The 14,140-nt window shown below is 45.8% G+C and overlaps 1 protein-coding gene across 4 annotated transcripts in view; it reads left to right on the forward strand.

The window, feature by feature from the left end:
- The first annotated feature begins 1,658 nt into the window (after positions 1–1,658).
- Positions 1,659–14,140, forward strand: part of OXR1 (oxidation resistance 1) — a 248,874-nt gene continuing 236,392 nt past the window's right edge. For 2 of the 4 annotated variants that reach the window (XM_079984231.1, XM_079984229.1), the window contains exon 1: positions 1,659–1,837. The gene's annotated coding sequence lies outside the window, so the exon portion shown is untranslated. The remainder of the gene's footprint in view (positions 1,838–14,140) is intronic. The other 2 variants (XM_079984228.1, XM_079984230.1) reach the window with 1 other exon arrangement.

Raw genomic sequence — 14,140 nt, forward strand, 5'->3', positions numbered from 1 at the left:
TCTTAACCTGAGGTACAACTTCTGGGTTAGTGGAGTCTGTAACCTGAAGCGTCTGTAACCCGAGGTACCACTGTATGTGGAGGGTTTTGTCTGTTGGTTGGTTGGTTTCAAGCACTGGCGGAAGAGGAGGAGTGCGGGGGGGGACACACACCGCCCCCCGGCAGCACGATCCCGGTGGGGTGCCATTGTGGCTGCTCCCCCGCCTGTGCTGGGAGCCATGCCCCCAGAACGTGCCCCAGCCCCACTCCCCCCTGTTCTCTGCCCCCCCCCCGTGCCAGAGTATGAAGCTCCGCCACTGGTTTCAAGTTGCTTTGGGTCGCCCTGGGCAAGATAAAAGCAACTTAGCAAATTCAGCAAATAATAATAGCACCCCACAAAGATCTATGCTGCAGCAGCATCCCCATCCCCACCTGTTATGGGCCTGTGACATTCGCAAAATGCTAGTGAGTTAGGGAGAGGGTTGGAATCGCATTTCCCAATGACCAAAATATCGCAGGTGAGAAAGGTTGCCCCTTCCGACAAATGAACGACATCTGCACCCAAAAAGCTCATGATTTGCAAAGGCCGTTCCTTCCATGTAAGAGGTTTAAGACTGGGGTATTAAGCGCACAATTCAAACCTTGCCTGAACACGAGCAAAGGCGGGGGATTAACTGTGCCGTGACAACTGTGTAGCAAAGCACAAGTGCATCTACTTTGCACATAGAATGTCCTGGGGTTCAATCCTCGACATCTCCACCTGTATCTGAAGCCCTGGAGAGCCTCTACCAGTCAGTGCAGACAATATTGGGATCAATGCCCTGACAGTGTAACCAGGCAGCTTGCTACGTGCCTGTGAAGCTAATTGAGCTAAAGATGTTCTAGTGAGCTGTTAATACCTCGGGTTAAGTATTTAATTCGTTCCGGAGGTCCATACTTAACCTGAAACTGTTCTTAACCTGAAGCTCCACTTTAGCTAATGGGGCCTCCTGCCGCCGCGCCGCCGGAGCACGATTTCTGTTCTCATCCTGAAGCAAAGTTCTTAACCTGAAGCACTATTTCTGGGTTTGCGGAGTCTGTAACCTGAAGCGTATGTAACCTGATGCGTATGTAACCCAAGGTACCACTGCATTAATGCATATTGTTAGTAGGAAATTCCTATGGCCTTTCTGTTTAAATAAAGGGAGGAAAGATATTGTGTAACAGACAGAGAGAGAGTGGGGGGGTATTATTCGATTTAAGCACTCGGGGAGCCGATTTTCTTAACTTGCAGTACCCCTTCCACGAGGTCGCTGTGAGTGTCCCATTTGTAGGCCACCCCGCCACCCCCCTCCCCGCCCCATGGAGAGAGAGAGAGAGAGAGAGAGAGAGAGAGAGAGAGAGAGAGAGAGAGAGAGAGAGAGAGAGGCGCTCCTGCAGACCGGCTCCTGCCTCTTTAAGCTCCAGCTGTTCTCGTTCTCCTCCCACCCATCTTCGCCTGCGTCTATTTTTAGCTCGCCTCTCTCTCTCTCTCTCTGATGGTAGCATCCATTTCGCCTCTCCTCCTCCTCTCCCCCCTCCCTCCCCTTGTTTCCCCGTCTTCCTCGCGCAGTGGTACTTCCCACACCGAGAAGGTCAGCCGACTGAGCATGCCTGAATGTTGCTCGGCGGCTCCGGAGCCCCGGCTGCGCGCTCGGCTCATCCCATTCAGCGCCAAGGAGCCGGCCCGCCGCGTGCTCGCGCGCTCGCTCTGACTGGCTGGCGGCGCCCGGCGAGCGGGCGAGCGAGCGAGCGATTGCGCCATGCTCTGCGGGGCGCAGTGAAGCAGCCGCGGCGAGCGCAGCCCGCTCTTGCCGCCCGCCTCCTCCTCCTCCTGGCAAGTAAGTTTCTTCTCTGCTTCTTCAGGGTCCCTCCATCCTGCCTTCCTGATGCCCTGCAGTCCCCGAAGCTCCCGGCGCTGGGGCGCAATGGACGGGGAGCCGGCCGCCAGCTCTCCAGTCCGCAGGGCGCAGCGATGCCCCGGCTGCTTCCTGCTTCCTCGGGACAGGGGCGCTCGCTCGGAGCGTCCTTCCTGACGCTTCCTTGCGACGGTGGCGCGGGGTGGATCATTCCCTTCAAGTCTGGGCTGGACAGGTTGTTTTTTTTAACATATATATTATTTTGTCAGGGAGGAGGAGGAAGAAGAGGAGGAGGAGGAGGAAACTCCCTACCCTGCCGCCGTCCTTTCCTTTCCTGCCGGGAAAGGGGAAAAGGGCAGAGGGAGGCATGTAGGACGGCGGGCCAAGGGGAGAATCGGGGCAGAAGCAGAATGGGCCAGGATTAGAACCCGGCACTGAAGGGGGAGAAGTGGATTAATGGTGCTGATCTGAATTGAAGGCTTGGGCAGTGGGAACTTACTAGGCATTAAGGGGAAGAGGCAGTCTGGCTGAGTGGTGAGAGGTTGACCGAGGGGGCCAGGATGGAGAGAGAGAGGGGCGTTTGCAGTGTGCTGGCTCTTGTTGTCCTTGTGCGCTCTTTCTATCTCTCTCTGCCTTTTGGAGACTGAAGCTGGTTGAAACCCACAAACCCAAACATTTGCACCAAGAGACCTAGGGGTGAAAGGCAGGGATGAATTACTGACACTGCTACCCATGCACTGCAGTGCATAGTCCTGCACTGCAGTGCATAGTCCTGCACATCAGCAGTCCTGCACTTTTTTTTTAATGTTTCTAAAACACCAGCACAACCTGGATAGGCTCACGGAGGTGCCTGCTTTTTGCCTTTCTTTGCAGGGAAGTGAGCGTGGCAGCCCCCTGCTTAATGTACCTGTGTGTCAGCAGTGCTTCCAAGGATGGGTTTGGGAGTCAGGCTGGGACTGCAGAGGTGGTGTGCATGAGGAAGCTTTTGATTTTGGCTCAGAGGCTTGGCGTTTGTTTATTTTTGCACATATCTGCCAGGCTGGAAGCCTGTGGGTGTCTGGAAAGCCTTTTGGTGAGACATCAGCAGCAGCATGTGTTCCACTGCCATGGGTTTTTCTCTCACGGCTTTCTTGGGGAAATGTCAAGGTCCCCCCCCCCATGAATGAGGGAACATGCAGGTGCTGTCTGCCTTCCCTCATTCCTCCCTTAATATTCAGCCAACGCTGCCATTCACAAACCAGCCTAATTCCCTTAAGAAGAAATTAGCATGCTCCAGCTGTCTGCAAGAATTTTTTGGGGTGGTGCTGGTGGTTTTGTCTTTTCTTTTTTTGAATCCTAATTCATTTGCCATCTTAAGCAGTCCCTTGGTTCTTTTTAAGGAGTGAGGCTGCTTTGCCAATGAGCTGCTCAGCTTCCGTGCCTTGCTCTGCCACTGGAAATGCACCCCTGCACCGGGCTCATTCTTTCTCCATTGAGCAGCCTCTTGAAATATGCATATCTGCTGAGATGACTACACCAGTGATGCTATTGTGCCATAGCTGTCATTACTGAAGGCAGACTTTAACATCATTAATGCACTGGAGCTGTTTGGGCGAAGTAAACTCCGGTGGGAAGAGGCCAAACATGATGTAACCCATGGCACAGTGAAAGATGGATTGAAACAGTTATTTGAATTTGAATGAAGTTACAAAAAATATGTCTGCTTATGTTGACAGTATACCTGCAACACAGGATAATGCCTGCAAAAGCTTATGCTGCAACTCATTTGTTAGCCTTTAAAGGTAAAGGTACCCCTGCCCGTATGGGCCAGTCTTGACAGACTCTGGGGTTGTGCGCCCATCTCACTTAAGAGGCCAGGGGCCAGCGCTGTCCGGAGACACTTCCGGGTCACGTGGCCAGCGTGACATCGCTGCTCTGGCGAGCCAGAGCCGCACACGGAAACGCCGTTTACCTTCCTGCTGGTAGTAAAGGTAAAGGTAAAGGTAAAGGTACCCCTGCCCGTACGGGCCAGTCTTGACAGACTCTGGGGCTGTGTGCCCATCTCACTTAAGAGGCCAGGGGCCAGCGCTGTCCGGAGACACTTCCGGGTCACATGGCCAGCGTGACATCGCTGCTCTGGCGAGCCAGAGCCGCACACGGAAACGCCGTTTACCTTCCCGCTGGTAAGCGGTCCCTATTTATCTACTTGCACCCGGAGGTGCTTTCGAACTGCTAGGTTGGCAGGCTCTGGGACCGAGCAGCGGGAGCGCCCCCCGCCGCGGGGATTCGAACCGCCGACCTTTCGATCGGCAAGCCCTAGGCGCTGAGGCTTTAACCCACAGCGCCACCTGCGTCCCTTGTTAGTCTTTAGGGTGCCACAAGTCTCATTGTTTTCTCTGCATAAGGTTAACAGATACCTGGGGGCAGTTGTGGGCAGAAGAGAAAGATGTTTATATGTATATACATATTACACACACATACATATATGTGTGGGAGGGTATAAACACATCATCTTGGGTGGTGAGTTCACCTGAAACTTTCAGAGGGGGTGACTTAATATATTTTTCCAATTTGTTCAGGGAGAGGGTCGAAGTATACTTATTAACTCATCACTTTGCTTGTCAGTGTAATGAAATGGAGCTGTTTCAGCCAGGAAATAAACATTGCATATTTAATAGTGGTGACTGCATGATTAATTAACTGTTAAATATGTTTTCCAACTATAGCCATGGGATGGCAACATTTAACTTAGAAAAAAAAAAGTATTAACATTCAACGGATATACAGTATCACATTAAATAGCATACATTATCCAGGCAAATTAAGCTTTCCCCCCCCTGTTGTTGGGCTGTAATTACTTAGTAACTAAGGTTGACAGCCTCTTTATAAAATGTAGTTGTCTTTGATTAAGAATGGCATGTCTGGTTTAAAATGAGGTGAATCCTCTTTTTACCTTTGAAATATGTTTGGGGTTTTTGTGTGTGTAATGCTTCAAGTATCTGTCTCATTAAAGAGCAATTTAATGGCAATGTGCTCTTTGTAAAGAGAATTGCAGGCTGTTTCATTTGCTGCTTTGCTAGGAGTGTGCCTTAAGAAGGAATACCTGTTTGGAACTCCCAAATGTTCTACTCGATCCAGTTCTACTTGTGTTTCAGGTCTCTGGATTATTCAGAGCATTTGCTCCTCCTATAAGCAGATGCTTATATTGAGCGTTATTGGATTTACAGGAGCTACATTTAATAGAGTGCAGGCTTCTGTCACATTCTGATGTTGTACCAGAAAAACGGAATTCCCACATGGAAACATGCATATGAAAGTGGGTAAACTGCGCATGGGAGAGTTGCTTCAGCTCCCAGTTGCTGCCATTGAGCTCTATGGAAGAATAGTGACAGAGGTCACACTTGAGGGGGGGTATCTTGACTCGCTTCTCAGACTTTGAAGTTGTAGGCGGGGAACTTTATTTTTTTAACTTCCTATCCCAGTGGCATTTCTAAATGTGACTCTGGGCTTCACTCGTGTGGCTCTGTGTATGCGCTTCACTTGGAGACAGTGCTGAAGCATGGAAACATCCTCATGAAATGCAGAGACTGACGGCCCGACTTGCATTGACAGAGGCATTCCAGAGATGAGCAGTATGTCTGTGCACTCTGCCCCCCTACTGCCAGTACTATGGGATATTTAGACACATTGTGCTCATCACATTGATGGCCAGTCTGCTGGAACCTGGAGAATAGCATGAGAGGTATATGATGCAATTCCAATGCTGAAGCAAATCAAATTTGGCCCGGTAAGTTGTTTTTTAGATGAGAGATCAACTGGCTATCAACATACATCGGTACTTCTGGTTACATACGCTTCAGGTTACAGACTCCGCTAACCCAGAAATACAGTGGTACCTCAGGTTAAGTACTTAATTCGTTCCGGAGCTCCGTTCTTAACCTGAAACTGTTGTTAACCTGAAGCACCACTTTAGCTAATGGGGCCTCCTGCTGCCGCCATGCCGCCGGAGCACGATTTCTGTTCTCATCCTGAAGCAAAGTTCTTAACCCAAGGAATTATTTCTGGGTTAGCAGAGTCTGTAACCTGAAGCGTATGTAACCTGAAGCGTATGTAATCCAAGGTACCACTGTAGTACCTTGGGTTAAGAACTTTGCTTCAGGATGAGAACAGAAATCGTGCAGTGGTGGCGCAGCAGCAGCAGGAGGCCCTATTAGCTAAAGTGGTGCTTCAGGTTAAGAACAGTTTCAGGTTAAGAACAGACCTACAGAACAAATTAAGTTCTTAACTTGAGGTACCACTGTAATAATAATAATAATAATAATAATAATAATAATAGTAATAATAATTTATTATTATTACCCCGCCCATCTGGCTGGGTTTTCCCAGCCACTCTGGGCGGCTTCCAACAGAATATTAAAATACAATAGTCTATTAAACATTAAAAGCTGCCCTTAACAGGGCTTTCTTCAGATGTCTTCTAAAAGTCTGGTAGTTGTTTTTCTCTTTGACATCTGGTGGGAAGGTGTTCCACAGGGCAGGTGCCACTACTGAGAAGGCCCTCTGCCTGGTTCCCTGTAACTTGGCTTCTCGCAGCGAGGGAACTGCCAGAAGGCCCTTGGCACTGGACCTCAGTGTCCGGGTAGAACAATGGGGGTGGAGACGCTCCTTCAGGTATAGTGGACTGAGGCTGTTTAGGACTTTAAAGATCAGCAACAACACTTTGAATTGTGCTCAGAAACGTACTGGGAGCCAGTGTAGGTCTTTCAAGACCGGTGTTATGTGGTCTCGGCGGCCGCTCCCAGTCACTAGTCTAGCTGCCGCGTTCTGGATTAGTTGTAGTTTCCGGGTCACCTTCAAAGGTAGCCCCACATGTTATATGTTAATTTGTATTTTAATACTGATCTCAGTTTTCAGGGTGTTGGTCGTTGTGGAGTGAAAATGACACAATCCAAGCATGAGAATGGGATGCCACCAGGCTTGGGTGGAACCAGAAGATCTGTAGCAATACAAAAAGAAAAGGAGAAAGATCAGTCCTCAATGTCCAGGAATCCCAACACGGGCCAGTGCAGACTGGGCATGTTTAGTGGGAATGGAATCATAGAGTTGTAGAGGTGGAAGGGACCCCAAGGGTCATCTAGTCCAACCCCCTGCAATACAGTGCTGACTAATGATGGTAGGGGGGATTGGAAACCATACAGAAGGCAGGAATGGAATGGAGTATCCCTGGAATAGGAGAAGTTGGAAAGTAGGCACTTAAGAATGCAGTATGTTGTTGTAGGTCCCATTTGCCATAATAGTGGTGAATTGGAAATTTCACATGCTTCATAAGTTTTGGAGACCCGCAGCTATATCTATAAGCACATCCATTTTGTATTAATCAGTGTCAATTTCAGAGTCTGATTGAATATATTTCGCCCCCCCCTAAGGAAAATAAAATACCTAAGCTAGGTAACACTAGACATTTTGAAATGAAAGAATCCTTCCTTTACTTGCCTTCTCTTTGCCCATAAAAATCTCAAAAACAAGCTAATTAATGTTGAATTTTTTATTTATTAAATTTGTATATTGCCCTCCACTCCATAGATCTCAGGGCAGTACACAACTTGAAATTACAAAATAAAAAAAACATAAAAGACATAACTAAAAGCAGGAATGAAAACAACCTCAAAGTGGTTTGCAAAAAAGAGAAAGCAATGACATCAAGAAAAATTCACAGCCAATACTTTAAAACATACAAAAGTTAAAATACTAAAACAGATTAAAATTACCTAAACTTTCTAAGCATCTGGGTAGGCTTGTCTAACCAAGACAGTATACTGATGGCACCTCACCCTGAAGCGTCTTAAGGACCGTTCCCAAAGACTTCATGTAGATATTAAATAGCACCAGAGATAAGATTGTCCCCTGCAGCACTCCATAGTGTAGTAGCCAGGGGGCCGAAAGGTACTCTCCGAATGCTGCTCTTGGGGCTTGCTCCTGAAGATAGGATTCGAACCACCATAATCCAGTGCACCTAATTCCCATTTCCTGGAACTGGTCCAGGAGGATACCATGGTCAACAGTATCAACCATTGATGAGAGAACAAGAAGCATAAGCAAGGTAGAAGTCCCCCATCCTACTCTCTGCAAAGCTCATCGAGCAGGGCAACCAAGGTCGACTCAGTTCCATGAACACAGATTTGAATGGATCTCAAGAAGCTTCATCCCCCACAAATGCCTGCATCTGCTCTGCACCGCCTTCCCCAAAAAGGGAATATTGGCAACTGGCCGATAGCTGTTCCAGTCCAAAGTAGGTAAAGGGACCCCTGACCATTAGGTCCAGTCGTGGCTGACTCTGGGGTTGTGGCGCTCATCTCGTTTTACTGGCCGAGGGAGCTAGCGTACAGCTTCTGGGTCATGTGGCCAGCATGACTAAGCCGCTTCTGGCGAACCAGAGCAGCGCACGGAAATGCCGTTTACCTTCCCGCCAGAGCGGTACCTATTTATCTACTTGCACTTTTAACATGCTTTCGAACTGCTAGGTTGGCAGGAGCAGGGACCGAGCAACGGGAGCTCACCCTGTCGCGGGGATTCGAATCGCTGACCTTCTGATCGGCAAGCCCTAGGCTCTGTGGTTTAACCCACAGCGTCACCCGTGTCCCCCAGCCCAAAGTACCTAGAGACTATTTCTTTAGGAGTGGGCACAGACAGGAACTTCCACCGCCAGTCGAACATAGGGGTTGCCATAGAACATGGGTAGGCAAACTAAGGCCTGGGGGCCGAATCCGGCCCAATCGCCTTCTAAATCCAGCCTGCAGACGGTCCAGGAATCAGTGTGTTTTTACATGAGTAGAATGTGTCCTTTTATTTAAAATGCACCTCTGGGTTATTTGTGGGGCATAGGAATTCGTTCATGTTTTCGTCTTCAAAATATAGTCTGGCTTCCCACAAGGTCTGAAAAAACTTGCTGAAAAAACTTGCTGACCCCTGCCATAGAAAATGCCTCCCCCCAGGCCACAGCCTGTGGAGTGGAACTGTCAAAAGGTCCCCTCTTCTGATCTGAAGGGTGTCTGTAGAGAAGGAGGCAGTATCTCAGATATTTGGAACCAAAGTCATTTAGGGCACTAAGTATTTGAACAAGCACCTTCAGTTGGGCCTGAAAATTAGCTCTGAAAGCTTAACAGCCAATGGCTGTTTTAGAACAGGGTTCTAAAGGCAACCCGTTACAGCAATCTTCTCTTTGCATATTGAGTCAGTTGATGTTTCCGAATCATCTTATGTGGCAGCCCCACAAATTGCAAAAAACAATTGAATATTGAAGTTAACCAGAGCGATGGGGTACTGTGGCCAAGTAATCTCTGTCCAAAAGCCACTGTAGCTGGAAATAGCCAGTCCTAGCCACTGAGGCCATCTGGGCCTCAAGTGCCAATGTTGGGTCCAGGAACACCCACAAGTTATGAACCTGCTCCTTCCAGGGGAGTTGAGGTCCGTACATTACAGGCCATCTTATTACCTCCTGGACTTGAGAACTTAGAAGATGCAACACCTCTGGCTTTTAAGGAGTGCGCTCTGGCACCCATCACAGTGTCCTATTGCACCAGAAGCAGTTTAGTCATGCTGGCCACATGACCCGGAAAGCTGTCTGTGGACAAACGCTGGCTACCTCAGCCTGAAGCAAGATGAGCGCCACACCCCATAGTCAAGTTTGACTGGACTTAACCGTCCAGGGGTCCTTTACCATGAACAAGAAGAAAACCGTGTCCTCTTTAATAGAAAAAGAGGTATGGGTGCAACAGTTTCAGTAATGTTCCTTAATTAGGTGAATGTATGTGATTCTGGCAGCTTAGATGGAAGCTGCTCGTAAAATAATACAATAACAGGCGCTATGTTGACTCTTAAGAGTTAACAGTCCCCCTTAAATCCTCTTTCAATTAGCTTGCTGGTTGTGCTGCCCTATGGAACCTGAAGTCTTCATAAACCTTAATGAATAAAAATTGCTTCTATAGGTTGCAATCCAGGGTGTCACGGGGCTTTAAATCTAGCTGTCCTGGAAACAATAAAAAATGTTTATGTTCTCAATAGATTCCCTCACGCCTGTGGGAATGTTTAGCTCCTACACTAGTATTGCTCTTATTAATTTGAGCTTGATTTTGATAATATCTAAGTCGTCCGTTCATATGAGAGAATAGCTGATATTTCAGGTGCCAATTACCTGCGAAAATCTTGCTCATGCATAGGTTTCCTCCTACACAGTCTGTCAAACCTAACTCTGATTTTTCTGCTTCTATGAACACTTACGTTTTGAGTGAAGCTCTACACACACTCCTTTGCTTTAAACCATTATTTTAGTTTCATTCTCACAATGTTTCTTTTTTATAAAATAAGGGGGCATAAGCGCTCTGTAACTATTATAGAGCATTCCTAGTACCGGATTGAAAAAATGGAGTTGTGGATTGGATGACTTAAATACAAAAAAACCAGACTTCTTTTTCTAAGAAGGTTGCCTTGATTTATTTCCAACAGTAACTGCATCTGTATTATTAAAGTTTGTAACCTGGGGAAAGGAGCTGTGGGCTGTTGTAATCTCTGTCACAGGTACTGGTCTCTGCAGTGCTCCAGATAGCTTGAAGGCAGTAGGTGTGTGTTGCAGCCCATTAAAGCAGCTCAACAAACATATCCTAGGAAGAGGGATTGTTTGTTAAACCACTGTGGGAATTGTAGCTTTGTGAGAGGAATAGAGGTGTCTTAACAACTCCCAGAACCCCTAACAAAGTAACGTACCCAAGGGTTCTTTGGGATAGGCATGGCTGGTTCAAATGGTATGATACCACTTTAGGAGTCAGACATGATGGATAAGAAACTTTCCTCCTGATCTGAATTTCAGAGCAGAGGGATCATTTTTGCGTGTGGGGTGCATTCAGTCAGGTGAGCTGTGCCACTCCCACAACCTAGAGTGGTATGACCTAAGACAGGCTTCCTCAACCTCGGCCCTCCAGATGTTTTGAGACTACAATTCCCATCATCCCTGACCACTGGTCCTGCTAGCTAGGGATCATGGGAGTTGTAGGCCAAAAACATCAGGAGGGACGAGGTTGAGGAAGCCTGACCTAAGATATAGGTTTATTTCCTTTATGAGAATTATTCCCCACCCATTAAAATGTTTGCCACTAATAGCAAAACGCATCTGTTGCTATATAATTATATAGCTTTTACATCAAGTTAGCTAGGCCCTTCATTTTTTCCACCAACAACGTGTTTTCTGTTGAATGAAAGATTTATGTAAACTTATGTATCTTGAGACAAAGGCCTCAAGGTGCCAACATTTCTCACAATTAATTTCCAAGAAAAGCCACTTTAGTTAATGCTGTTAGAGTGAAATAAAATCGCCTAATTTAACAGAATCCCTGCTGGCTCCTCCAATTGTAAGTAAACCTTCCCTGTCGCAACGATAAACATGGTAATATACAAACATGAATGGCTTTTCTGAAATCAAGACCTTGCCTTTCGCTGACTTACTGTCTGACTTGCCAGAGTACTAGTATTAAGCCCTTTTCAGACAAAGCGTATGAGAACCTGAGTCACACAACACTCCCCTATGAAGGGAATTCCTTGAAGAAGAAGAAGACCTCCCTACAGAAAGTAACTGTATAATTTTTGGAAGTATCTATTCAAAGTGTGCAAAGTTACACAACTTAATCATGGAAGCAGATGCATGAAAGTATTATATTGGTAGCCAGTTTCTAACAGCTTTCCCATTCCCGGTTGGATTTCTTCCTCAATAACTTAGCAATGTGCATGGTGAACGTCTTCATCAGAAAATTGCAACAATGGCGAAACGACACCAGGGAAAACTACTGTGTGTCGTATCGCCATTACTTTTGTAACAATTCTTTGGAGAAACAGAATAGTGAGCTATTTTTGTCAAGTCTTTTTTTCAGTGCAGAGGTTTTGTTTTTCTTAAAAGTACTCTTTCTACTATATTCACATTGCATTCATGATCGTTTGTGGCAATGTGTTGTCAAAAGCAAACGTCACCCCCTGCAGGGTTGCTCATGGCTAGAAATTTTCAGTAGGTAAAAACGGCTCACTTTTGTAATGCTGTGAACTAGAATTTCATAGCTTGTTTTTAACAAGGGGTCATGCCAGACCAGAGCAGAGCAGAGCACACTTTGCTAACTTAACACCTTCCACTTCTCCTTTCTCCCCCATGAGCATTCTGAGAATTGTGCCCATCACACAGACTATGGAAGCTTCTGAGAGACAAACATCCTATTGGAATTACAGCCATGAGGATGCAACATGAAGGTCTGCATCAAGACACAGCTGAAAAGTTTTCAAGCTAAATTGTAGATGAGCCAATGCCAGTACTGTGATTATTTGTGCTGAGCGCATTTAAGAAAGAAGATGAATGGGATGTGTGCTGATGTATATGAATGGTGGGGAATTTGTGAATGGGGTGTGAATGTTGCTTTGGCCCTGCCCAGTTTCGGCGGCTGTTCTCACAGGTGGCGTGTGGCCCCCAGAAAGTTATATGTAAGGCAATATGGCCCTCAAAATGGGTTTAGTGAAAAGGTTTGGGCTATCAAGGATTCATTATTGGAGTGTTTCTATGTTATTATATTATTGTAATAAAAAAGTTGTAATTTTTTATTGCTAAATGAAAGAGATCCCTCGTACCAGTGGAAAACCCTGTCAGATGAGAGGAGGCTTGCCAGACCCAGGGGATTTGGTGCCTCTTGCCTAGTTCCTTTGGAAGTGTGTGGGTTAATGGGTGGCAGACTGATAAAGGACATTTCTGAGATCTTGAGAAGGTCTTGTGATGGCTTGGGCTGCTTCTGGCCACTGCAAGATTAAAATGAAAGATTTCATAATTGGCATTATGGTCTTTGGTTGATTCCAGTTTAGGGGGAGCAGGAAGAATTCTTCTCGCAATTTCCTAGTTGCCTAAAGAAGAGTTTGGTTTTCTTTGCCTGCCTTGGGATAATTCAATAATGATGATGATGATGTATTACCTGCCTTTCACCAACAGATCCCAGGGCAGGATGCAATAATTTCAAACCCAGAATTAAAAACAGTTAAAATGAAGTACAGTCACAGGAAAACGGTGGCCCCTGAAAACACACATCTTAGGTGTCAAAGGCCACTGGGTCTGCTTCAATCATGACTAATGATGCAGTCCTAAGCCCACTTTCTTGGAAGTAAGGCTTTCTTGGAAGTAAGACTGGATCCAACGGTATGTATTTAACATCATGAAAACAAATAGCCTGTTTTGCCCAATTGGTACGCTACTGTTGTGTAACTGGAGAATGTCGTGTACAGATATCGCCACTGCAAACTTAATCCAGTCCGTTGTCTGCCTTTGCAGTGATAACTGAATCCCAAGGTGCATTGTGCATTAATTTCAGATGAAATGACAAGATCTATGTTGATGATGTGAACATGGATGAGTGATACATTGCAGCTGCTGTAGTTAACAAAAAGACGAGTTAAAGTTGTTCTTAAGTTCATTATTAGGGAAGAAAACAAAGTATCGCTTTCTTCAGAGACTGAATAGAAATAGCTGTTTCAGTTCAGCAACTAGCAATACTACTCTGGATTTTGGATTTGAGGTTTGCAGTGTTATGTATACCTACTCTCAGTTAATTCATTGATTTATTTTCAGGCAAACATGCATGGGATATGACTTCATATATCCCTCCCTTTTATAATCTTTTCATTTAATTTACATTTAACTCTTATGCATATGGAAGTTGAACAACGATTGGGAGGTGGGAACTGTAAAGGGTAGATGATATTATTTCAGAGAGCTAGTAAAACAATATTAGCAGCATTTTATGTTAGATGCAGCTAAGTCACTTTTTAAGACCATAGCTTTCCCAGGGTGGCTTGTTTTAAAAACCTATACAGTTCCATAAAAATCAAACATTTTAAACTGGCAATTCAAAATATAATAGTATTTATTTTTAAGATTTATAAGCTGTACTTCAGGGTAACTACTCTGCCAGCTTGAATAAGCCTAATACAATGAAGTTCAATGTATGCCAACACACTTCTTCCCCCTACATCCAGCAGCAACCTATACAATAAAAGCTTTAAATTTAAAAGCAAGGGAAAATAGATGGATTTTTTAACCTTTTCTTATGGAGCCAGCCATATTTTAGGAAGGGAATTTCACTGAGTAGGAACCATAACTAAAAAGACCCTTCTGTCCTCTATCATTTATAGTTTCACGCCCCCCCCCCCGCCACCAATTGTTCTTCATTTTTTGTGTATCTCAGAATTGTACTGATGCGTTTAATTTCTGTAAACCTTGGGCACTGTTTCAGT

The sequence above is a fragment of the Podarcis cretensis genome (assembly GCF_951804945.1).
Source record: "Podarcis cretensis genome assembly, chromosome: 7".
Classification (NCBI taxonomy): domain Eukaryota; kingdom Metazoa; phylum Chordata; class Lepidosauria; order Squamata; family Lacertidae; genus Podarcis; species Podarcis cretensis.